Here is a 25,181-nt window from a genome sequence, read left to right as displayed (position 1 = left end):
ACGAAGTTGGGGGTGTTCGGGAGGGTGAGGAGTGGGGTGGGGTGGGGGTGGGGGGTGATAAGATCGGGTGCATGCCCAGTACATCATCGGGTATCTTCCCCATCGGGCATCACTCCTCCGCGGGGATTAGGTCTCGCGCGCCCGCAGTTTCTCTTCTCCACCACTCGTGTTGCTCCTCTGATCCGAAGAAGAAAAAAAAAGAGAGAGAGAGAAGAAAAGAGAAAAAAAGGAAAAGTCAGTCTCCCTTCTTCCCCTCCTCCTCCTCCGCTTCCTCCTCCTCGTTTTCTCCGTCGTCTTCTTCCTTCCTTTCTTCCTTTTTTTCCTTCCTTTTGCTTCTTTCTTTACCTCCCCTTCCTCCTCCTCACTCTCCCATATCCTCGTGCCACTGCTTCCTCCTCCTCCTCCTCCTCCTCCTCCTCCTCCTCCTCCTCCTCCTCCTCAGCTCTCCATTAAATGTTCCTGTTTCTTTCTGGTGCATTTACCTTTCATCATCATCTCTCTCTCTCTCTCTCTCTCTCTCTCTCTCTCTCTCTCTCTCTCTCTCTCTCTCTCTCTCTCTCTCTCTCTCTCTCTCTCTCTCTCTCTCTCTCTCTCTCTCTCTCTCTCTCTCTCTCTCTCTCTCTCTCTCTCAATAATCTTAAATTCCTCTACGTTTTGGTTTGTCAATGTGAGAAAGAGAAGAGCTGACTGATCCTCCTCCTCCTCCTCCTCCTCCTCCTCCTCCTAACCAAGGGAGTGGATGGGCCGAGTCGAGGATTAATTTTATCAAGCATATCAGAGCTGACGTCTTGATCGTGACTGGTGTGGGCGCGTGTGTGGGTTGCCTGCTTCCCGGCCTTCCCCGCCTTCCCTCCTCCTGTTCCTCCTCCTCCCCTCCTTCTCTCCCTCCTGGCCTTCCCCTCTTTCCCTCCTCCTGTCCCTCTTCCTCCCCTCCCTCTCTCCCTCCTGGCCTCCCCCTCCTTCCCTCCTCCTGTCCCTCTTCCTCCCCTCCCTCTCCCCCTCCTGGCCTTCCTCCTTCCCTCTCTCGCCTTCATCTCTTACTCGTTTTGATTCGTCTACTTCTTTCCCCTCCTTCCCTTCTTCCTTTTATCTCCCCTCCGTCACTCCCTCCTTCCTTCTTCCTCCCCTCCTTCCCTCCCTTCTCTTTCTGTCATCTCTCGTTCCTTCCACTCCTGTTCGTCTACTCCTTTCCCTCCTTCACTCTTTCTCTCCTCTCTCTCCCCCTCCTTCACTCTCGTTTCCCTCCATCTCTCCTATCTTACCATCTACATCAGTTCCCCTTTTTTTTATTAATTTCCTTCCTTTCCCTCCTTCCTCTTCTCTTTCTCTTTCCTTTCAACTTTCTTCCTTCAACTTTTTTTCCATCCACCTTTCCTCACTTTTATTTCCCTCCATTTCTATCTCCATTCCCTCCTTCCCACTCCTCCATCTTTTCCTTCTCTCTCTCCCTCTCCCTTTCCTGTCTAATTTGTCCCTTTCCCTCCTTCCCCTCCACCTTCTCTAATATTTCCTTCAACTTTTTTTACCATTCCTCCATCGCCCTCCTTCCTTCGTCCTTCCCTTCACGCCCTTTCCCTCTCCCCCACTTTCATTACTTCTCTTTTCCTCCCTGTCTTCTTGTTTCCTCACCTTCAATCTCCCTTTTCTTCCTTATTCTCATGCATACTTTCCTTCCATTCCATTCCTCCTCTTCCTTCTCTTCTCCTTTCATTTTTCCTCTTCCTCCTTTTCTCCGCTCTTATTTTCTCTTCTTCATTCCTTCGTTCTCTTCCTTCCGCCCTTTCATGACCCTTTATCTTCCCCTCATCTCCCTCTTCCTCCCTTCTTCTTCGCATCACTTCCCGTCATCTCCCTCTCCTCGCTTCATTTCCTCCCTTTACCTGCCCTTTCACCCTTAACTTTCCCTTCCTTACCTTTCCTCCCTTCACTTCTCCCTACCTGCTCTTGTCATCACCCTCTCTCTCTCCCTCTCTATTCCTACCTGTCTATCTACCTGTGTTTTTTTTTTCCATATTTCTTTCCTCTCTACCTCCCCTTCTCATTTACTTATAATATTCGGCCCTTTCTACCTTGCCTGCTACTTTACTTCTCCTCCTCCTCCTCCTCCTCCTCCTCTCTACTCTTCCTACCTGTTCGTTTACCTGTTTTTTTTTCTCTCCATATTTCTTACCTCCTTTTCTCATTTGGTTTCTTTTAATATTGAACCCTATCTACCTTATACTCCTGTTCTCCTCCTCCTCCTCCTCCTCCTCCTCCTCCTCCCTCACCTGACCTCTCATTTCACCTGTGTCACCTGCCCTCGAGATAAACTTTCACCTCCTCGTATAAATCACTTTCTTTCTATTTGTGTCTATAGATATTTCCCTCCCCCGTTTGAACGCTACGAAATAAAGTGTGTGAGCGCATATATACGTTCGCCTGTTCTTATTGTTATTGCTTTCTTCCTTCCTTTTGTCCGTGTTCTTGTTATTCTTTTTTTCTTGTTGGACGGATGGGTGGGGGAATGATAGAGAAGGATGTTGGGAAGGTTTGGTTATGTGATGTGTGGTGTGATGTTTTCTTTTATTTGTGTTCGTGTGTGTGTGTGTGTGTGTGTGTGTTAATAATAGGTATATGAGCGTTTGATTAATGATTCATGTAGTAAAATTTATACAGAATTAGTTGAAAAAGTAGATGATTAGATGGATAGCTTGATTGATTGATTGATTAACTGATAGAAAGAAAGAAGGAAAGAAATATATTAATTGATGAAAGAAGAAAGAAAGATAGAAAGAAAATATATGGAAGGATGGATGGAAGAAGAAAACAAAACAAAAAATAAATATAGATTGATGACTAAACAGATACTGGAGAGATTGACAACTAAATCAAAATACAGATAAAGATAGATAAAGATAGTTTGATAGATAAGGAAAGGACGTGAGAGGGAGAGGAAGGAAGAGGAAGACAGTCTCCTCTCTTCTAACCTTCCCTGCGTCTTCTTCCTTCCCCGGTCGAGAAGAAAACAAAAAGAGTTACCTGTGTTTTGAGGTGAGCGAGTTGGTTGTCTCGTTACCTCCACGTTTATTCAGCTCGTTTTTACCTGCCCTTTGTACCTGGCCAAGCTTCATCAACCTGTGCCTTCCCTCCCTCCCTCCCTCCCTTCCCTTTTTCCTCCTCCGCCTCCTCGTTCATATATTTCATTCCACCTGTTTATTAATTTATCCACGCCGTCCCTTTCTCTCTCCTGTCCATCATTCCATCCTTTTATCTCTCCCTTGTTTATTATCTCCTATTCCTCATTGTCTCTCTTCCTTTCTTTCTCTCCTCTCTATCTTCCCTTTTGCTTTTTTCCCTTCTTTTCGCTTTCCCCTTCTTCTTTCCTGTCCATCATTCCATCCTTTTATCTCTCCCTTGTTTATTATCTCCTATTCCTCATTGTCTCTCTTCCCTTCTTTCTCTCCTCTCTATCTTCCCCTTTGCTTTTTCCCCTTCTTTTCGCTTTCCCCTTCTTCTTTCCTGTCCATCATTCCATCCTTTTATCTCTCCCTTGTTTATTATCTCCTTCTATTCCTCATTGTCTCTCTTCCCTTCTTTTTCTCTTTTCTATCTTCCCCTTTGATTTCTTCCCTTCTTTTCCCTTTCCCCTTCTTCTTTTCTGCCCATTATTCCATCCTTCCATCCCTCCATTCCTCATTTTCTCTCTTCCCTTCTTTTCTCTTTCCCCTTCTTCTTTCCTGTCCATCTCTCCCTTCCTTCAAATCTCCCTCCATTCCTCATTCCCTCTCTTCCCTTATTCCCCTCTTTCCTGTCTTCTTATCTTCCCCTCTTTAATCCCTCCCTCTTTACTTATCTCCCTCCCTCCCTACATTTCTCCTCTGTTCCTCCTGCCCTTCCCTCCCTCCCATTACTGCAGTACTTTTTTTCTTTCATTTTTCTTATATATTCTTCCTTCGTATCTCCTTCTCTTTCTTCATAGTACCGTCTTCTGTTCTTTATTAATTTTATTTCGCAATCCCTCCCTCCGGCCGGTCATCAATCATTACATTTCTCTCGTATTTATTTAATTCTTGACTTTCTTATTTTTCCATTCTCTCCTTGCTTTACTTTTCTTCCTCCCTCCATAGTCATCCCTTCCTTCCTCCCATCCTCCCTCTCTTCTTAGTCGTCCCTTCCTTCCTCCCATCCTCCCTCTCTTCTTACCCTTCCTTCTTCCCTTCCTCCCCCTCTCTCTCCATTCCCCCCCCCCTCCTTGTAGTGGGCAGGTGGGTGGGCAGGTAAGCAGCACCTGAATTCATTTGGCGTCTAGGTGTGCGCGGCCATCCTCGTCTCCTCTCTGTTGACCAGTTTTTGTCCCGCTGCCCTGATGATGATGATGATGATGATGATGATGATGATGATCTCTACAACACCCCATTCTGCGTGTGTGGGTGGGGGGATGTGTGTGTGTGTGTGTGTGTGTGTGTGTGTGTGTGTGTGTGTGTGTGTGTGTGTGTTTCCTTATTTTTGTCTTGTTTTTGTTATTTTTCTAATTGCTGTTTTTTTTTATTGGTGCTACATATTAATTTTACTTTATTATTTTTGTTTTGGTTATATCTTACTCCTTTCCTATGTTCTTAATTTTCTTTTCTTCTTTTTTTCTTATTTAATGTACTTTTTTCCCCGTGCAGAATACACTTTTAGAGCTTTCCATGATTATATTTTCTGCTTATTTGATCATAGAAAAAATATTAAATAATTTATAGAAGATGGGTAGGAAATGAGTAAGCCTCCTATTTTTCTTCTGTCATCTTTGCGCCCGACTCATTCGCAGCCTCCCGGAATTCAGTGGATGTGTAATTAAGTCAAAATCCATGCGACACGCCTCTAAGGATATTATCTCTCTCTCTCTCTCTCTCTCTCTCTCTCTCTCTCTCTCTCTCTCTCTCTCTCTCTCTCTCTCTCTCTCTCTCTCTCTCTCTCTCTCTCTCTCTCTCTCTCTCTCTCTCTCTCTCAACGTTATTTCTTCTAAACTCATCATGAACGAAAGCAGTGATGCATAACGTCCCTCTCTTAGTCTTATATTCTCTCTCTCTCTCTCTCTCTCTCTCTCTCTCTCTCTCTCTCTCTCTCTCTCTCTCTCTCTCTCTCTCTCTCTCTCTCTCTCTCTCTCTCTCTCTCTCTCTCTCTCTCTCTCTCTCTCTCTCTCTCGCGACGCTGGACAAAGGAAAAATGTAACAACTTCACCAAAATCACAAACCAGAACTGGAGTCAAAAAATCTGGGAAATGAGCGAGTGTGCGCGAGGAGGAGGAGGAAGAGGAAGAGGAGGAGAAGTCGGAGGAGGAGGAGGAGGAAGAGGTCTTGTCAGTCAGTCAGGGACCACACACCTGACGGCCGGCGGTGTGAGGGCTAATCTAGGTCCCGGGCCTTACCTGTTTCACCTGGGCGGGACACGGGCGGCCCGGGCACTGGGTAACTCATGTCGTGGTGTATGATTGGCGACGCGGAGGAGGAGGAGGAGGAGGAGGAGGAGGAGGAGGAGGGAGAAGAGGGAGGGTGATGCACAGGAGGACGAGGGGGTAGGGTGACGCACAAGAGAGAGAAGAGAGGAGGAGGAGGAGGAGGAGGGAAGTGAGGGATCCAGGTGGAGCAAAATGGAAGTGGAGGGAAGAAGGGGAGGTAAAAAGGAAGGGAACATTACGTAGGGCAAGAGGAAAGCTTTGGAGGAAAGGAGGGAGTAAGAGGCAGCAGAAGCGAACAGAAAAGTATCATTGAGGAGCAGAAGGAGGGTGAGAAGGAGGGACTGGAGGGAAAGAAGAAAAGGGGGAATGACACTGAGAAGCAGGAGAAAGATGATGTGAAGAAGGGAAAGGGCAGAAGGAGGTGACTGGAGGGAAAGTGGAGGGAGAAAAGGGAGTGTGTTGGATTGAAGACGTGAGAGGAAAGAAGAGGGTAGCGTAAGGAAAAAGGGAGGGGCAGTAGGAGGTTGCAGGAGAGGGGGGAAGAAGGGAGGACCGAGAGAAGGGTGTAGAAGGAAGGGGCAGGAGGAGGAAAGAAGGGAGAGGAAAGAGGAGAGTATTAAAAGGAATAAGGAGAGAGTTGTTGCAGGGTGTATGAGGGAGGGAAAGAAGGGAGGGGCAAGAGGAGGGTGAAGAAGGGAGGGAATGAAGGAAGGGGTAGGAGGATGAAAGGAGAGAGAGGAAAGGGGAGTGTTGAAAGGAATAAGGAGGGAGTACTTGGAGGGAGAGAAAGAAGGGAGGGGCAAGAAGAGGGTGAAGAAGGGAGGGAAAGAAGGAAGGGCAGGAGAGGGAAAGGCGAAAGAGGAAAGGGGAGAGTGTTGAAAGGAATAAGGAAGGAGTACTTGGAGGGAGGGAAAGAAGGGAAGGTGAAGAAGGGAGGGAAAGAAGGAAGAGCAGGTGGAGGAAAGGGGAGAATGTTGAAAGGAATAAGGAAGAAAAACTTGGAGGGAGGGAAAGAAAGGAGGGTGTTGAAAGGAATAAGGAAGTAATACATTGGAGGGAGGTGGAGGGAGGGAAAGAAGGGAGGGGCAAGAGGTGTGTGCTGGGGGGGGGAAGGGGGGGGGGTGCGGTAGGGGCTACGGTGTGCTTCCTTCACCTCGTCAAGGCAATCAGGCACACAGGTACAGGCGCGGCGAGCGTGTAATCTTGTGTCATTTAAACGTGGAATTAGCGGCCTTAAGGATGTGTGTGTGTGGGGGGAGGTCTGTGTGTACGTGTGTGTGTGTGTGTGTGTGTGTGTGTGTGTGTGTGTGTTTGTGTTCATGGGTGGAAAGAATTGTGGACTTTTTTTTATTATCGGCAGAGTTGTTGTTATTATTATTATTATTATTATTATTATCATCATTATTATTATTATTATGGTTGTTGTAGTAGGAGTAGTAGTAGTAATAAAAAAAAATAGTAATGGTATTGGTGGTGGTCGTGATTTTGGTTGTGGAGGAAACAGAAGTAAAGATCTTCCACCACCACCACCACCACCACCTGTAACAAGGATGACAGGCTCAGCGCCACATGCCAGCACGCGCCGCGCCTCTTCCTGTCGCCTCCTGAGGTAGAAGGAAAGCCATTACACTTCCCTTCCCTCCCTTTCATTTCCTAGAGGGAGAATGAAGGAAAGCAATCGCATCCTCTTTTTCTTATTTCCGCTGCCCTCTCCTCTTCCTCACTTTTTCCTTTTCCTTTTCAGCAGATGAAAAAATATATATACTCCCTACCCTTACTTTTCTCCTGTTATGTGGTAAAAAAACAGGAAGAAAAACAGTAACAGTGTCTTTTAAGTTTTTGTTCTTTCATTTCCCTTCCATTGCTTTCCTCTGCGTCCGTCCCATTCTCCCCCCCCCCCCCCCCACACACACACACACACACACTTCCATTGCTTTCCTCTGCGTCCTTCCCATTCTCTCCGCCCCCCACCCTTCCATTGCTTTCCTCTCCGTCCTTCCCATTCTATCCCCCCCTCCCCCCTCCCCCCGCCCGCCCCGCCCGTCAGCAGTATAGGTGGATGCGTGTGGCAGACGAAGGAGGCAGCCAAGTGTTCGTAACTCCTCAGCGCGACAGGCTAAGTGGCCCCGCCCCGGCCCGCTGCGCCTTCCGGGGTGTTATGTGATTGTAATGGTCGGTGGGGGGCAGCTCACGGGGTGCCCAGGTAACACGAGACACCTGCGAGCTCACCTGTCTTTGCTTTTTGTACACTTTACTTCTCCTCAGCACTTTTTAGCTCACCTTTATAAATTTTAGCTCACCTCATAGTAGTTTACGGGGTAGCACGGAACACCTGAGAGCATACTTGACTTTGCATTTGTACAGAGTAACTCTCCTCAACACTGCTTAGCTCACCTCAACACACCTCATCTCACCTCTTAATACCCGCAAGTCTCACCCCTCCGCCCCCCTCACCTCTCCTCAGCACTCTCAGCTCACTTCAACTCATCTCAGCTCCCCTCAGTGTGCCTCAGCGCACCGCATCTTGCCTCATAACACCTGTAGCACATCTCATCTCCCCGCCCCCCCTCACCTCTCCTCAACACACCTGAGCACTTCAATTCACTTCCTCTAAACGCGCCTCACCTCCCGTAACACAGCCGAGCGCCACACAATGAGGGAGCAGCGCGCGGCCACGCCCGCCGCAGACCGCAGGACCACACACTGCCGGCGGGAGGGCGGCGGGAGGGCAGGTTGTCTCAAGTGCTTCGCCCGGAAATTTTACACGATAGTTACATTTGTGTGTGGCGGGCGCGTGGTGGCGGCGAGGTCGGCGGTAGTGCAGGGCAGCGCCGCACCTGTCTGCTGGGGCGTGACGGACAAGTGGGGGCAGGTAGGGGGCCAGGTTAGGGCCAGGTATACACCTTCACCTCGCTCCCAGTCCTGCCAGCCTCAGGAGTAACGTAACATCACACACCGTCAGATCACGCCACATCACGTCAGAGGCGGGGCGGCGCCTGCGGGGCTGTGTTGGTGTGAGGGCCAGGCTTAGTAACGAGCCTTAGGCTTGCTGGGAAGGGAGGTTTTATCATTATTATTCCTTTTGTGGAGTTTTTACTCCGGTACAGATAAATAGCTTTCGCGTCCCCTTGGTTATATATAGTATTTTCATTCCTGGCGCGGCGCGTGTGTGTGTGTGTGTGTGTGTGTGTGTGTGTGTGTGTGTGTGTGTGTGTGTGTGTGTGTGTGTGTGTGTGTGTGTGTGTGTGTGTGTGTGCATGAGTGTGTGTGTGTGTGTGTGTGTGTGTGTGTGTGGCGCCGCGCATCTCATCGCTGGTCTCTGTAAAGTGAAGAATTTAAGGCTTCATAAATTGAGCGGGAAGAGTCGGGGCGTCCTGGGCGTGTGTGTGGTGGGGGCGGGGCTGGGAGGGGGGGGGAGACTTTCCCCGAGGCGCCCATCGCTGAATATCATTATGGCAGCCGATCGGCGGCGGAGCAAGATGCCCCGCGCCAGGGGTCACGGGGAACTCCCTGCGGGTCACCGTGCCCCGCGGGTCAAGGGGGACCGCGGGGAGGCCGGAAGTAGTTCAAGGAGGAGCACTTAGGGAAATCACTGTTTTTATTTTGGGGGGCGAGGGCGGGGTCGACGAGGAATCACGGGGCGCGGGGCGTGAGGGAGAGGCGGGGAGCTGCCACCCACGGCGTCGCCCCGCACGCAGGAAGACGCCCCGCCGCCCGCCCCGCCTCCGTCACCGCCGCGGCGCCACCCCGTCCCTCCGTCGTCGCCGCCGCCGCGCTAAGCCAGGCGGCGGGTAATCACGATGATCTATCGGTAAAAACACCCCGTGCTCGCCGCGAGGGTCAATTATCCACTCACCGGTGGGACACTCGCCGCCGCGGCCGACTCCGCCGCGACCATTGAGACTAATTAAATATCTGGCAATAAAGCAACATAGAAGTTATAGCGGCGCGTCGCCGGCCTGGGGAGCCGCGGAGCCGGGGCGCACCAGCCACCCAGCCAGCCGTGACAGCCGGCGCGGGACGTGTGCCGTGCAGGGGCGTGGGACAGGCAGGTGTGCAGCAGGTGTGTGCAGGACCCGCCGACCCGTCGCCAAGCCGCTGCCGTCGGATATTTGTTCCCGGGCTCAATTCCACCTCGTTGAGTGGAGAGAAATTGCCTCTAATATGATGGCCTCGCATTCTTGAGCCGCGGAGAAGTGCGCCGCCAGCCCTGTGCCCCGCCCCCCTCCTGCCACCCCCCCAAGCCCCGCGCCGTGCATTATAGGCTACATTAGGGCGACCTTTTCCACTCCCGCGCCCACGGCCTCGCCCGCAGCCTCCCGCCGGCGCCCCGAGCCTGGCGAAGCGGCGCGACGCGTGACTTGGGCGAGAACATTTAAATATGATCAGGTTTGTCTGGCGACCTACTTACAGCGACACGACGCACCCGCCATATTAATCAGCGGCAGGTAACTGTAGGTGTACCTTGTTATTTATATTAAGCATGTGAAGGAGGCATTAGAAGTGTCAGGCCGCCCCGCCTCACCTGTCCACTCGCCAGGTAATGGCTGGCGCGTTAATTAGGCGATAACTCACCGAAGAAATCGCTGGCATTTAAGTGTTGGTATTTTACGTCTCATTGCCGGGCCATCAAAATGTTATTAATGGGCTATTTCATGTTCCCTCGAGGCAAACTCATTTTCATACAGGTAAACCCGTTTCTGCCCTCCGCCAGGTAACACGAGTCGCTCTCCCCGGCTTGCGCAGGTAAAAATAAATAAATACGGGACGCTGATTAAATGCGGATCATAAACGTGCCTTTGATCCCGCCTATCTATGCAGGCTATCTCGGGAAAAATGTCGGGGGAGAGAGAGAGGGAGGGAGGGAGGGAGGGAGGGAAAAAAAAGGAAACTAAAACTCCAACCATTACTTTGCGTCGAAGTTTCGGTGCGCGGAATGAAAGGCGGCCGGGCAAATGTAGCGGAACGGGAACACTTCTGATGGAGCCCGATGCCTCGCGTGTGGTGATTTGATTAACCTGCGAAGGGCGGGGATGACCGGCCAAAGGAGTGGCGAGTGGATGAGGAGACGAGTGGTGGATAGGTGGTGGATGACGTCGCTGCGTGTTGGACTGGTAGATGATGGGCTGAATTTGGATGCTGAGGGAATAAGTGGATAGCTGCTGGATAATGTGGATGAATGGTCGATGAAATGGTAGACGGGTGAACGAGTGGCTGAGTTTGGATGCTGAAGGTGGGGGGGGTCCAAGGATATAGATAGCTAGTATATGTAGTGGAAAGATGGTGGGTGAGTGGATGAGTTTGTATACTGAGTGACTGAGTGGATGTGGTTAATGTCTGCAAGGTGGGTGAGTGGATGAGTTTGTATATTGAGTGACTGAGTGGATGGGTTAATGTCTGCAAGGTGGGTGAGTGGATGAGTTTGCATACTGAGTGACTGAGTGGATGGGTTAATGTCTGCAAGGTGGGTGAGTGGATGAGTTTGTATACTGAGTGACTGAGTGGATGGGTTAATGTCTGCAAGGTGGGTGAGTGGATGACATTGGTGTAGGAGGCTGGAGGACGGCTGAGGAAGAAGCTGGAGCGGTCGAGAATGAAGAAAAGAAAGGGGGAACGAATGTGAATTGAGTCGCATGAGTGAGGAGGAACAAAACCGTGAAGGAGGATTTAATAAAAGAGAGAAAAGCAAGCGCGGAATGCATGGATAAAGGCGGCGATGAGCTGGAAGTATTGAGTAAGGGGTAAAAAAAGGAAAAAAAAATACGAGGTGATGGAGTTGAAATTAAGGCGCAGAAACAAGTGAGGTCAGACAGAAAAGAAAAGTAGAGGAAGTACAGAATCCGAAACTTAATTTGAAGGTGGAAATATCGAGCAAGGAAAAGGTAAAAAAAAAAAAAAAAAAAAAAAGTGATGTAGGAGTTGAATATAAAGGAAGGGAAGAACGAATAACATATGACGACGTTGGGTTAGAGAGGTTAAAGAATAAGAATAGAAAGGAATAATAGACGGAAATAGAACGAAGTGTAATAAATGAAGGCTATATTACGTTACTATTATTGAGAGAGAAGAAAATAGAGATGGAAAGATGAGATGAAGGTACCAGGTGAGAGGGGGGGTGCTACAGGTAAAAATGGTGCGGGAACAGGTGTAAGGGGACAGGTGGAGAGGAGTGACAGGTAAGATAATGAAAGGGGGGAGAGGGGATTACCGTGATGACGAAAGTGAAACGTGAAACATGGATAAAAAAAAAAGTAGAAACTCTAGAGAAACTTGAAATAGAGGGAGGGACGATCACATACACACACACACACACACACACACACACACACACACACACACACACACACACACACACACACACACACACACACACACACAGACTTAAAGACTACAGACAGTGGCCTTTTGAATGGTCTAGCCTCCCTCACCCCTTCCCCCTCCCCCTCCTCCTCACCCCCCCTTCCGTCAGGCCAGTTTTGCAAGTCTGGGCGCCCCGGGGCATGGCTGGCGGAGGGGCATTAATGAGTCATAAAAGGACGACCATACCTGTGCGTGTGACGTCACAGGTGGGTTGTTGCACCTGGCCTATTTTTTTCTCATTTACTGCTACCGATACTACTACTACTACTACTACTGCTACTGCTACTACTACTACCACTACCACTACTTATACTACTACTACTACTTCTACTACTACTACTACTACTACTACTACTACTGCTACTACTACTACTACTACTACTACTACTGCTACTACTAATACTAATACTGACGCCGCTGCTAGTACCGCATCTTCATCTTCTTTCTTTATTTCGTCTTCACCTTCCTCCTCTTCTTCCTCCTCGTCCTTCATTACTTCTGTTACCTCTCCTTCTCTCCAACTGTTTATTTTTTCCCTTCCATCCTTTTCTTTTTCCTCCTCTCCGCGCCTTTATAACCTTTTCCTACTCCTTTCATTCCATATATACACCTCTTCCTCCTCTCTCCTCCCACCCCATCCTCCTCCTCCTCCTCCTCCTCTCCACCCCCCCCCTATCCCTCCCGTGGTGTAGTTACTCTTTTTATATTCATTTTGTTTCCTCGCGTTGCATTAATCCCACATTCACTTAGGCAATGGTTATCATCAGTGTTTATATACAGCGCGGCGCCACCGGTATTAAACCAGACCCTCACTTGATGGATGCGCAGCGCTGAGTGAAATAACAGTCCCTTAGTCACCCTCGTGTGCCCGCGCGCAGGCCCCGAGGCAAGGGTGAGGGCTGGCTGGCTACCCCCCCATCCCCAACCCTGCCCTTCCCTGTCCCTTCCCTCCCCTTCACCCTTAACCCATTTTTTGCCCCATCCTCAATGGTAGTTTGCATCCTCGCCCCTCCAGCCCCTCCAGCCCCGCCACACTTCAGCTTGGGCGTGGGGCTGCGGGCTGGCGTGTGCGTGCAGCCCCTCTCACCTTCGCTTCTGTACAGGTGGAAGGAAGTGGATGATTAGTGAAGGGCATGTGGAGGGAAGGGATGGTAGAGATATGGAATCGTGGATGGTTCAAGGCAAGGAAATGGAAGAAAAGGAAGAAAAAGGTATGGAGTCTTGTTTGCCTCACCTGCGCTTTTGAACAGGTGGAGGGAAGTGGATGATTAGAGGAGGGCATGTGGAGGGAAGGGATGGTAGAGATATGGAGTCGTGGATGGTTCAAGGAAAGGAAGTTGAAGAAAGGGAGAAAAGAGGTTTGGAGTTTTGTTTACCACACCTGCGTTTCTTTGCATGTGGAGGAAAGTGGATGATTAGGGGAAGGCATGTGGAGGGAAGGGAGGGTTGAGATATGGAGTCTTGTGGATGATTCAAGGAAAGCAAATGAAAGAAAGGGAGGAAGAGATTTGGAGTCTTGTTTATCTCACCTGCGTTTCTGTACAGGTGGAGGGAAGTGGATGATTAGGGGAGGGCATGTGGAGGGAAGGGAGGGTAGAGATATGGAGTCTTGTGGATGCTTCAAGGAAAGGAAATGTACAAATGGAAGGAAGGGAGGAAAAAATAATGGTCTTTTTATATCACCTGTTCTTTCATATACAGGTGGATAATTAAAGGAGAGAATAGATGAAGAAAGGAGGATAGATATATGGAGTCCCCTTTATTTCACATGTTCTGCTCATGTGGAGAGAAGTGGATGATTCAAGGAGAGTGGAAGAGAGGGCGGTGGATGAGGTGGATGAGGTATACCTATGTAAGTCTTACCTGAGCGTGTGTACGAATGCAATGAGTAAAGTTTATTTGCTGCATGGAAGGTTGACGTGCTTTTAAAATCTCACCTGTATCTTTGTTTTACGTGGAGGTGTTTTGAGTGGTATTGATTTTTTTTTTTTTTTTTACAACAAAGGAGGCAGCTCAAGGGCACAAAAAAAGGAAACAATAATAAAAAAAGCCCGCTACTTGCTGCTGTATAATGGTTGACTTCTTTAATCTTACCTGTATATTCTTTTTTTTCCAGGTACGTGTCATGCTGAGGACGTTGAAAGACAGGTGCAGGCGTGTGTTGGTGAGTGTTGCCTTGTCTTTTATAGTGTGTTGCGTCGTGCCTCGGGTGTGTTTTGGAAACCAGCGACGTGTCCTTCCTTGTGTTCTGGGATCTGGGAACAACTATTTTGCGGAGAGGAACTTTTCGATTTTTACATGTTAGGAATCATTGACTTTTACGTGTCCTGGAGAAGAAGAAAAAGAACAAGATGAGGAGGCCAAGGAGTAAGTAAGGGCTGGTAAGGTAAAGTTGGGGGTATACGCCTTTGCTGCCCGTCTCCGCAGTCCTCATCTCTACCATTGGCCCTTGCTCATTGCGTTCCTGAAGGCAGCGTCAGGGTGGTTGCAGCGTCGCTCAGGTGTGTTGGTGTTTTTTGCTTTGTTTTTGCAACTATGGAGACAGCTCAAGGGCACAAAAAAAGGAAACAATAATAAGAAAAAAAGCCCGCTACTCGCTGCTCCTAAAAATAATCCAAAGAGGTGGCCGAAAGAGGGGTCGTGTGAGCTGTCACCTGCGGATGGTAAAGACAGTAGTTATTTACGTATGGGAAGAAAAGGACATTAAAATACACCTATTCTCGGTATTCCTTCTAAAATACACCTGTTCTCGGCAATACTGAAGGAGTCGTCGGGGCAGGGGCGTTCAGGTGTGTTGGTGCGTGGGGTCACCTGGGGATGATAAAACAAGACACAGTCGTTATTTACGTAAACGAACAAAAGGAGGTTAAAATACACCTGTTCCTTGCTCTCCTGCAGGGGTGTCGGGGCAGGGGCAGCGTCGCTCGGGTGTGTTGGTGTGTGGGGTCACCTGGGGATGATTAAACAAGACACAGTAGTTATTTACGTAAACGAACAAAAGAAGGTTAAAATACACCTGTTCCTTGCGTTCCTGCAGGGGCGTCGGGGCAGGGGCAGCGTCGCTCAGGTGTGTTGGTGTGAGCGGTCACCCACGGATGGTACTGTTCCGTTACTTACCTGCGCACCGCGGCCGCCCTACGCTGTGTTTTGGACGTCCTAACGGGGCTCTAAACACTGTATTACGTCTCGTTTAGTCAAAACTATTCGCGCTAATGCCCGTCTTTAGCCCCAAAACTGCCACGTGTACAGATTATAAATTGATAGGTATCTCGAAGGTGTAGTGCATCAGGTGAGACGCCCGCGCTCATTTAACCTTTCCCCCTCATTCTTCTTCCTTGGTCCTTCCCTTCCCTTCCCCTGCCCTGCCCATGCCCCTGAGTACCCTCCCTACCCTCCTCCTCTTCTTCTCTCCTCTCCTCTCTTCTCTCCTCTCTGACCCTCACCTGTACCCTCTCCACAACCGAGCACACCTTCCCTACCTCCCATCTTCCTCCTCCTCCTCCACGCAATCACGCTCCTCCAACAGTTCCGTGTCTATGAGGCATTCCATTTTATTACTCGGCGAAAAAGCTGCGCCCGAGTGTTCTTTGTTTCCAGTGTTGTTTCCCGGAGGAGGAGGAGGAGGAGGAGGAGGAGAGGGAGGAAAAGGAGTCGGAGTTGGAGTCTTGTCTCTCTCTCTCCCCCTTTTCTTCACCCCCTCTCTCTCTCTCTCCCTTTCTTCCCTCCCCTCTCCCTCTCTCCCTCTATCTCTATTTCCTCCCCCCCCCCCCCCTCCCCCCCTTCGCCAGCCCAGTTCGTGTTCGGCTCCGCGCATTAAAGGCACGTCTTGTTTGTTCAGCCCACTATAAACGCCTCCACTCGCCATTGTTTCGTTCAATTTAACTGTTTTTTCATCTCTCTCTCTCTCTCTCTCTCTCTCTCTCTCTCTCTCTCTCTCTCTCTCTCTCTCTCTCTCTCTCTCTCTCTCTCTCTCTCTCTCTCTCTCTCTCTCTCTCTCTCTCTCTCTCGTTCTCGTTCTCGTTCTCCCTCTCTCTCTCTTTCGGGCATGGAACCTGTTTGTTGGTGTTGATCTCTTTTTTTTTTCTCTCCATCCCTCCCTCTCTATCTCCTTCTCCCGCTCTCCCTTCGTCAGCGCCTTAGGGAGGAGAAGAGGACGGTTCTGATCCCCTTTGGCCTTTCCACCCTCCTAGAAAAATGTGATGCCTTAAGGCGGTAATGTTTATCCCTGTGTGTGGCGGAGAAGGAGGAGGAGGAGGAGGAGGAGGAGGAGGAGACGAAGAAAGGAGAAGAGAAGGAGGAGGAGGAGTAGAAGGAGGAGGGGCGCTTGGGCAGATTGCGTTCGAAATATATCTCGGGTGTTCAGGACTACCAGCCAAGCGTTACGGAGCGAAGAAATAAAGGCAAGGTGAGGTAAGGTAAGGCGAGGTAGGTAGGCAGGCACGTAAGGGCAGGTAAGGCGGGCATGAGGCAGGTGGGATGGGTGGAGGCTATGCAAAGGAGCCTGTGGTTGATGGGTGTGTGATAGCAAGGATTAGAACTTTCTTTAAAATGCTGGAAAGAAGACTTGGGTGTGGATGAGCCAGCGAGAGAGAGAGAGAGAGAGAGAGAGAAACCGTCTTAAATGTCTGGGTATGGCCAAAGAAATAGACATAATTGAAAGAGAGAGAGAGAGAGGGAGAACACCCAGGATGCTGTTTGCAATATTAGACGCACTCACGCGAACAGGTGAAGCCAAGCCGAAAGGTGTCTGTCTGTCTGTCTGTCTGCCTGTTTATCCTGTCTGCTATCTCTGTTTATCCTACCCTGTTCGTCTGTCTGTATGTCTGTGTTTGTCCTGTCTGTTCGCCCCTCTGTCTGTCTGCCCGTCTGTCTGTTTATCTCCCCCGTCATCGGTTATATATTATCTACCTTTACCTGTTTGTCTTCGCATATATATAACTTGTTCCTTCTTCTCCTCAACATTTTCTCCTCCTCCTCCTCCTCCTCCTCCTCGGTGAATAATGCAAGCGATCACTGCACGACCCAGGCGCCGAGACAATGCAGAAATACTTTACGAGAGCAGAAGGGGCGAGGTGCACGTTGAGGGGGGGTGAGGGGGTGAAGGGGACAGGGAGGAGGGGAAGGGGTGAGGGGGAGAAGGATGGTGACCGCCGCCCTCACCTCCCTCCCTCACTCCTTCACTCCCTTCTCCACTGCCTCTTCTTCTTCCTTACCTGCTTACCTCCTCCTCCTCTCCCTGTCTCCTCTCTTGCTCTCTTTCTTCTTTTACCTGCCTCTCACCTATCCACTTTTTCTATCTCTCTTTCTCTATCCATCTACCCCATTCTCCCTCTTTTCTTTCTTACCTCCCTATCTTCCTCATTTTATTGTTTTTCTTCCTCTTGGTTATTCATTTCTCCAATCGCTTTTTTCTCCCTCTTCTTTTCCTCCGTCTGTCTTCTTTTTCTTCACTCTTCTTTTTTCTCATTTTTTATCATTATTTTTCCCTTCTCATTATCCTTTCGTTTTCTCATTTCCTCTTTCTTATTTTCTTTCCCTTGTTGCTCTCTCTCTTTCTCTCTCGATCTCTCTCTCTCTCTCTCTCTCTCTCTCTCTCTCTCTCTCTCTCTCTCTCTCTCTCTCTCTCTCTCTCTCTCTCTCTCTCTCTCTCTCTCTCTCTCTCTCTCTCTCTCTCTCTCTCTCTCTCTCTCTCTCTCCTCTCTCTCTCTCTCTCTCTCTCTCTCTCTCTCTCTCTCTCTCTCTCTCTCTCTCTCTCTCTCTCTCTCTCTCTCTCTCTCTCTCTCTCTCTCTCTCTCTCTCTCTAATTTGTATCCAAGTTAAAAGACCATTCGTGAACAATTATAGGTAAATGCCTCCCTCTCTCCATCCCTCCTTCCCTTCCTCTTTCTTTCCTCCCTCCTTCTCTCCCTCCCTCCTTTCCTCTCTTTATTAATCCGTCTATTGTTTTCCTTCTCGTAACTGGGTAGCGAATTTATACGCAATACAGACATCATGTGAGAGAGAGAGAGAGAGAGAGAGAGAGAGAGAGAGAGAGAGAGAGAGAGAGAGAGCACTCATCTCTCTCTCTCTCTCTCTCTCTCTATGACTCTCGCTCTCTCTCTCTCTCTCTCTCTCTCTCTCTCTCTCTCTCTCTCTCTCTCTCTCTCTCTCTCTCTCTCTCTCTCTCTCTCTCTTTTCCTCGGGAGATCGTATCGTCCAGATGATTAGGCGAGGAGGAGGAGGGGGAGGAAGAGGAGGAGGAGTAGGAGGAGGAATATCATCATCACCACTACCACCACAATCAGTAGGAGGAGGAGGAGGAGGAGGAGGAGGAGGAGAAGATGATCGAAGGAGTGAAGGAGAATTAACTTTTATCTTCCATCAGTGGCTCTTGTGTACCGTAAGTCATGTGGGTGGTGACTGGCGGCTTGTTGGTGCTCGGGGGGAGGGGAGGGGGAAGGGGCTGAGGGGGGAGGGGGTTACACTATTGCTGGAGATAATGACAATAGCTCGTGACTGGCACCTCCCCTCCTCCTCCTCCTCTTCGTCTTCCTCCCCCTCCTCCCCCTTCATGGCACTGTGGCGCTAATTGACTTGTGAGGCAGAGAATGAACACCTGGTGAAGGAAGGTAGAAAGACGGGAATGAAGGAAGAGTTATGGGAGGAAAGGAAGGAAGAAGCGAGGAAAGGAAGGTAGAAAGCTTGTTGATATCTTGAAGAGGAAAAAAGATGTCAGGTTATAATCAAGGAAGAAAGAAAGGAAATGAAAAAGGGAAGAGAAATGCTGAAGAGAAAAAAATGAGTATATATTCAGAAAGCGAAAAACTAAATTAAAAGGGGAAGGGAGAGAAAGAAGGATTGGAGGGAAAGCTGGAAGGAAATTATTAGCTAAAATCTGTGAATATGAAACCAAAAGAAAATTAAGAAGGGATGAAATAGGAAGAAGAGGGATTTGAATAGCAGGAAGGTAAGGAGGAAAGTAAAATGGAATGAAATATAGAAGGCACAGCATTCCTCAGAGTCAGGTGTTAGCTAATACACTGAAAGAAGATAGGTGTAAGTTTACCTGTGAGTGAAGGGGAGGACAAGGCAAGTGAAGGGCATGGTAAGGGTGCGGTGGTGATGGTGGTCCGTGGGTTACCTTCGCGCGGCTGGGTCACTTGGGAGGCGTGTGTGCGGGCGTGGGTGACGGGTGATGGATGGGCGCGTAGAGTGGTGATAATACTTTTTTTCTTGCCTGTTCTTACCTGTTTCTGAGTACCTAGACACGTCACCTGGTAATAAGACTGTCGTGGGAGCCCTTACTACTCTCTGTCTCTGTCTCTCTCTCTTACGCCTTAGATTTACCTGTATACTCGTCCTTTTATTGATGTTCGTGTTATTTGTTAATGTTGCGAAGTGTTGGGTTAGTTATGCAGTCGTGTTGTGTATTGATGTATTGTATTAATTTTATGATGTGTTGATTTAGATTTTTCAAAGGTTTTATTTTTTAGAGTTAAGGAAACAAACTCGGGGAAGAACAACATCGCAAAAAAAATCACCAATAACAAGCTACATATACAAAGACAAAAAAATAAAATAAGATAAAATAAAGGAAAAACAAAGGATTAAAAAAAGTTGTTCTCACACACTAATACTATATATAAAAGAAGAAAAAAAAAAAAGACATTGAAGGATGATAAAGGAAAGTGAGGTGTGGAGAAACTGCTTGAGTGTGTGTGTGTGTGTGTGTGTGTGTGTGTGTGTGTGTGTGTGTGCGGTGTTGTCCTCCGCGGGTCTTGCTAACATTCCGCCGCCTTCCTAATGGTTGTGTGTGGAATGATTGAACGTGTACTGATGAACTCTCAAGGTCACTTTTTATTCTCTCTCTCTCTCTCTCTCTCTCTCTCTCTCTCTCTCTCTCTCTCTCTCTCTCTCTCTCTCTCTCTGTCTCTCTCTCTCTCTCTCTCTCTCTCTCTCTCTCTCTCTCTCTCTCTCTCTCTCTCTCTCTCTCTCTCTCTCTCTCTCTCTCTCTCTCTCTCTCTCTCTCATCTACTTCTCTTTCATCTTTATTTCCGTTTTATCCCAATTCATCTTTAAAAGGACACGTAAAATCTTCTATATCTATAATTTTTCTTTTTTTCTTTTTCTTACCTGTTTAAATCACGTCATCTAAGGTAATGCATATGTAGTTTTTTTTTCTTTCTCTACCTGTGTTCTTAGCGTGAGTGGAAAATAAAGGATGGAGGAAGGCAGGATAGGTGGGAGGGAGAGAAGAAGAGGGAGAGAAAAGATGGGATGGAGGAAAGAAGGAGAGATGAAAGGGAGGAAGAAGAGGGAGGGAAAGATGAGGTGAAGGTGTAGTGAAGAGAGGAAGAAGAGGTCGAGGGGTGAGGGAGGGAAGAAAAGGGAGAGAAAGACATGATAGAGGAAGAGAGAAAGGAGAGGGGAGGAAGAAGATGGGGGTGGAGGAAGGGAGGGAACGTTATGGGGAGAGGTAGAGAGAAAGGGTGGGAAGGTGAGGGAGGAAAGAAGAGGGAGAGAAAGATGGGAAGGGAGGAAGTGTTATGGGAAGAGGGAGAGAGGGAGGAAGGGAAGGTGGGTGAGGGAGGGGTGGCCCAGCGTGTTCCCAGACCGATGATGGATCACCCTTCCACCCCACCCCCTCCCCCTCCACCCGCTCCTCCTCCTCCACCCATACCATGTCCTCCTTCACTCTTCCTTTCCTTCCCTCTTCCATATACGTCCCTCTTTCATCTTGCATCCTCCACCCCTTTCCTCCACTTCCTCTCCTTCCTCCACTTCCTTTTCTCACTCCTTTTCCACCTCTCCCTTCCACATAACACCCAGCTTACTCCCTTCCTCCACCCTCCCTTAATATCCACCTTCCAACACTATGACCTCCACTTCTTGTTACTTCCATTTACTTCCTCCACTTCTCTACCATTCCACTACTCCACTTTCCTCTCCACTTCACTCCATCTTCTCTCTCCACTTTCCACTGCACTTTCTTCTCTCTACCACCGAAACGAATATACGAACAAAACAAAAGAAAAATAAGTGTTCATTGCGACCTGTGTGCGTGTGTGTGTGTGTGTGTGTGTGTGTGTGTGTGTGTGTGTGTGTGTGTGTGTGTGTGTGTGTGTGTGTTCTCAGAAGGCCTCCGAACAAATGGTCTCACGATGACGATGATTCGCAAAAAAAAAGAAAAAAAAAGATGCAATATTGTCATTTTCCCGGTGGTTATGGCTTCCTCGATTCTCTCTCTCTCTCTCTCTCTCTCTCTCTCTCTCTCTCTCTCTCTCTCTCTCTCTCTCTCTCTCTCTCTCTCTCTCTCTCTCTCTCTCTCTCTCTCTCTCTCTCTCTCTCTCTCTCTCTCTCTCTCTCTCTCTCTCTCTCTCTCTCTCTCTCTCTCCTCTTCTCTTCTCTTCTCTTTCTCAGTGGCTATTTTCTTCTGCTCGTCTCCATTGTCCTCTTCCTCCTCCTCCTCCTCCTCCTCCTCCTCTTGAGTAATGTCACACAGGTAATATTCAGTGAAGTGAAGCATTACAGGTATTTGTCAGTGTTTGTGTGTGTGTGTGTGTGTGTGTGTGTGTGTGTGTGTGTGTGTGTGTGTGTGTGTGTGTGTGTGTGTGTGTGTGTGTGTACTTCAGGTGAGTAACATACCTGAGCGGAGGTGAGGGAAGGCTTCTGATAGTGTGCAGACAGGCAGGAAGACTCTAAATGTTCTTACCTGTCTTCTCTGATTACTCCGCCGACGTGTGTACAGGTGTAAAATAATCAGTATATTCTCCTCACTTATTTTTTTTTTACATCTTAACCTGCTTTACTTCTTTACTTCTTTTCCTCTACCTGTCGAGTCTGATTACTACTCCTACGTTTGTACAGGTGTGTTAGTGTAAACAAATCCTTTTATTTACATTTTTTCCTTACTTTATTAATGTACTGATATTCTTCTTTACTACTTCTTTCACTCTTTCTTTACCTACTCCTCCTTCTACCTGTCTCTGATCACTCCTCCAACCCCACCTGTGTTCAACTACTTCTATTTTACCTGTTGTTTTTGCTACTCAAGGTAAAAGTGAGGGAGAGGGACGGGGATTGGAGTAAGTAGCATTTAATTTAGGTATTACTACTACTTCTGCTAATACTACTGCTTTTGTTTCTCCTGCTATAGTTGGAATAGTTATAACAGCAGTGATAATGGGGGAGAGGGAGCAGGATGGGGGGTGATAACATTCAGGTTCCTCACCCCACAAAATCAAGGTGCGTGTGTGTGTGTGTGTGTGTGTGTGTGTGTGGTGGGGCAAGGCAGGTAAGGAGCAGGTAGAAGCAACACCCTCGTAGCGTCCCTCCCTCACGCATGCAACATTATCTAACAACATCCGCTTCGGCAGCCCCACAAGGAGGAGGAGGAGGAGGAGGGGGACGGGGAGGGGGAGGGGGAGGAAGCAACACCCTCCTCGCCCGGCATACTAAAAAGCGTAAACCTCGTGTTTCTGATTACGTTGTGTGACTTTTGCAAGCGTCACATCACCCCATCGGTAGCAACGCCCTCCGCTGCTTTGGGGGGGGGGAAATGAAGAGGGGAGGGAAGGTGGTTAAGTGTGTGGCAATGTGTAGGGAGTGAAAGGTAATGAAGGAAAAGGAGAGGGAGAAACGGGGAGTTAAACGAAGAGAAAGGGAGAGAGTGTGGAGTGGAACGGAATGAACGTGAAGAATAGGAATGAAATCGAAGTAAATTAGAGAGGTAGAGAAAGTAAGGGAGTGATGATTAGTGGAAGGGAAGGTAAAGGAAAGGAAAGGCATGGGAAAGAAAATGGAAAGGAAGGGATTGAAAGTAAAGAAAAGGAAAGAGAGAAAAAGTAAGGAAGTGATAATATATGGAAGGGAAGGAAAAGAAAGAAATGGAAAGGAAGGGATTGAAAGTAAAGAAAAGGAAAGAGAGAAAAAATAAGGAAGTGATAATTAAAAGGAATGAAAGGTAAAGGAGAATAGTGAAAGGAAAAGAAAGGAAAAGGAGAATAAAGAGATAAATATATAGGAGGAAGAGAAGTGTTCAGTATGACATATTTGAAGGGGGTAGGGAAGAGGAAAAAAGGGAAAGGGTTAAGGGTTAGGGAAAGGAAGGGAGTGCTGTGTATCATAGGACTTAAAACACTACATCATCGTTTTCTTCCTCCTCCTTTCTTCATCGTCTTTTTCCCTTTTTCTCTTCCCTTTCTGCTCAGTGATAATTTAATGAGTCTTTTAGGAGCGCATCAGAGGACTTAAAACACTACATCATCGTTTTCTTCCTCCTCCTCCCTTCTTCATCGTCTTTTTCCCTTTTTCTCTTCCCTTTCTGCTCAGTGATAATTTAATGAGTCTTTTAGGAGCGCATCAGAGGACTTAAAACACTACATCATCAACTTCCTAACTGCTCTAAATTTCGGCGCTGCGTTCGCTTCGTCGCGGCGCTGCGGTTGGCGGGATTGGTTCTGCATGATAAGGTCGCATTATTGTCAAGTTCGAGACCCGTGGAAGGAAGTTTGCTGTCTCTCTATGCGTGTGTATTAGCGTGTTTTTTTTTTTTTTTTTTTTTTTTTTTTTTGGCTAATTTGAGTGACGTGCTTCCCGCTTCCTCTTGTTTTATTGGGGGAAGGGGAGGAAGATTGGGAAGGGGAGAAGTGAGGAGAGGGGGGAAGAAAGGTCATTCCTCCTCCTCCTCCTCCTTCTCTTTCTCCTCCTTCTCTACTTCCTCCTCTCTTTCTTCCTCCACTTCTTCTTCCTCTTTCTATTTCTTCCCTCTCCATTTTTCTTTTCTTCTTCCTCCTCCTCGTTTTCTTCCTCCTCCTCCTCCTTTCTTCATCGTCTTCTTCCCTTTTCTCTTCCCTCTGTCTTTTTTTCTCTTCCTTTCCTTCTTTGTGATAATTTAATGAGTCTTTTAGGAGTTTTTTTTTTTTGGTTTTTGTTTTAGAGAGAGAGAAAAAAAAACTGGAATTCTCTCTTTATTCTTTTTCATTCCGGTCTCGTCCACCACCACTACCACCACCACCACCACCCACCACACAACCATCACCCTTTCTATGGTCAAAAAAAGGGAGAATGCATTCGACCACGCCCTAAATCCTGCTCCCTTTGCTTAAATAAAGAAGAAAAAAGGAAAAAAAAGGGAGAGTGAGTGACGTGTCCCCTGTGTGTCCTTTTCCCGAGAGAGAGAGAGAGAGAGAGAGGGAGAGGGAGAGGGAGACTTTAATGCCACTCCGATAGTTATCCTCGCCACTGTCCGTATCTCCTTCTGCGTCGCTTTCGGTCTCTTCTGCGGCGTCTCTGTCAACGAAGGGGGGTAGGAAGTGGGGGCCGGGGGCCTGGGGGGGGGGGGGGCAAGGGAAATGCGTGTCTGTGAATGTAGATTTCTGTGAGGTGCTTGCATGTCGGTGGTAGCTGGCAGGCTGTTCCCCCTTGCTCTCTCTCTCTCTCTCTCTCTCTCTCTCTCTCTCTCTCTCTCTCTCTCTCTCTCTCTCTCTCTCTCTCTCTCTCTCTCTCTCTCTCTCGCTCTCAGGACACCAGGAAGAGCATAACAATAGGAGACAAAGAGAGCAAGCACAGAGAGAGAGAGAGAGAGAGAGAGAGAGAGAGAGAGCACATCCCATTGTGTACGCCCTCCCCAAGGCCCCGGAAAACCACAATGGAAAGACAGATTGGAAAGTCGAGGATGAAATTGCCCTGATTCACCTGAGGACTGATTGGCTACACCTGTCACTCTTAATTAATTAGCCCCGCGACTTACCTGTGGAGGAGAAAAGACAAGCTACCCAAAACTACCTGGGACTCATTACTTTACCTGTGCTTCCTCAATGTTCTCACCTGGCTTTCTTTTACCTGTCCACGTGTCTGTCTCTGTCTATTTCTGTCTGTCTGTTTACTTTTCTGTTTCCCTGTCTTCCCCTTTTCTTCAGGTTCAGTTATTTCCATCTCTTTGCCGTCCTGTTATTTTCCTTTCCTTTTTCTTCTTCTCCTGTATTTCTGTCTGTTTGTCTGTCTCCCTCCTCTCCTGTTTTCCTTGTCTCTCTCCCTTTCTTCACTTCCACTCCTTCCCATTGCTTTTGTTTCCTATATTTTCTTTTCCCTTTTCCCCTGATTCTGTCTATTTCTGTATCTGTCTACTACTTTCTACTTTCCTGTTTCTCTGTCTCTAACCTTTTCTTAACTTTCACTCATTTCCATTTCCTTCTCTTCCTTTATTTTCCCTTCCTTTTTCTTCCCTTCCATTAATTATCATTCTCTAACTTTTTATCTATCTGTCTATTTGTTTGAATGCCTGTTTTCCTGTTTCTGTGTCTGTCCATATATCTGTCCTGGGTTTTGAATGTCTGTGTGTCTGTCTGTCTGTCTGTCTGTCTCTTCCTATGTCTCTGTCTATTTTCCTGTTTCTCTGTCTTTCCATTTTCTGTCTACC

The 25,181-nt window shown here is 48.1% G+C and overlaps 1 protein-coding gene across 1 annotated transcript in view; it reads left to right on the top strand.

The window, feature by feature from the left end:
* LOC126985418 (forkhead box protein P1-like) overlaps positions 1-25,181 on the top strand; it is a 483,883-nt gene that overhangs the window by 32,696 nt on the left and 426,006 nt on the right. The window contains exon 2 of the mRNA XM_050840267.1: positions 13,899-13,946. The gene's annotated coding sequence lies outside the window, so the exon portion shown is untranslated. The remainder of the gene's footprint in view (positions 1-13,898; positions 13,947-25,181) is intronic.

Source organism: Eriocheir sinensis, chromosome 59 (genome assembly GCF_024679095.1).
Source record: "Eriocheir sinensis breed Jianghai 21 chromosome 59, ASM2467909v1, whole genome shotgun sequence".
NCBI lineage: Eukaryota > Metazoa > Arthropoda > Malacostraca > Decapoda > Varunidae > Eriocheir > Eriocheir sinensis.
This window is presented reverse-complemented; position numbering and strand designations above follow the sequence as displayed.